At 41.5% G+C, this 981-nt stretch overlaps 1 protein-coding gene across 35 annotated transcripts in view; it reads left to right on the forward strand.

The window, feature by feature from the left end:
• Nucleotides 1–981, forward strand: part of LOC106870491 (fas apoptotic inhibitory molecule 1-like) — a 130,554-nt gene that overhangs the window by 73,947 nt on the left and 55,626 nt on the right. The gene's annotated exons all lie outside the window — the stretch shown is intronic.

Below are 981 nucleotides of genomic sequence, written 5' to 3' on the forward strand. Positions count from 1 at the left end.
CTCGCACTTTCTCCCTCTTGCACGCTCTCTCTCTCTCTCTCTCTCTCTCTCTCTCTCTCTCTCTCTCTGTCCCTGTATACCTATCTGTTGAACATGTGGGTATATGAGAATATGTCTATAAAAAGATTATAGCTACATACTCAAAACTCACATCGATGTCTCTTCTGTATGCCAACTAATACCCTTCCCACCTGTGCATGCATACATCCATACAACTTTCACCTGACTCTCTTCCTGTTTCCCTATCTCTATTCCTAATATATGTGTAGCTTTCTTGGATTGCTTTAAGTTCTGCAATTAATTTTACACTGGTTGGTGACCATAGCTGGGAGCAATAGTCAAAGTGGCTTAGGACGAGTGTCCTCCAGAAGACCATCATGCTTTCCTAATCTCTCATTTTAAAAGTTCTAAGAATTCATCTGGTCAGTGGCCTGCATTTCAGTGCCAATTTAGCAACATGCACATGGAAGAATGCATCATTACTCATGTAAATGCCCAGGTCTCGTACTGACTGTGTGTCTGGGATTGCAATCCCTCCAGGTCCAGTGTATTTAATTGGTAATGCATTTAGTTTTGCATGCTGATAGCATAGGACTTGAAACTTTTCAGCATTAAACTGCATGCTATTCTTCTTACCCCACTTGTATATTTCATCTAACTCATGTTGTGGGTGCATAGCATCTTCACAGTTCTGCATCACCTGTGAGTCTTTTGTATCATCTGCATAACTTGTGATCATGGTTCTCTGTGTGGCTGAGGGCATATCTGAGAGGGCCATTATGAACAGTAGTGGTCTCAGAACAGTGCCTTGGGAATACCACTTACTATCTGCATGTCATTGGAGGTGGCCCCATTTGCTACTACTGCTCAAGTTCTATACACATACACACACGTGTGTGTGTATATATATATATATATATATATATATATATATATACACGAGCTCTTACCCCTGCTGGCGACAAAGGGACTCTCACTCAG

Source organism: Octopus bimaculoides, chromosome 19, assembly GCF_001194135.2.
Source record: "Octopus bimaculoides isolate UCB-OBI-ISO-001 chromosome 19, ASM119413v2, whole genome shotgun sequence".
In the NCBI taxonomy this organism is placed as follows: Eukaryota; Metazoa; Mollusca; class Cephalopoda; order Octopoda; family Octopodidae; genus Octopus; species Octopus bimaculoides.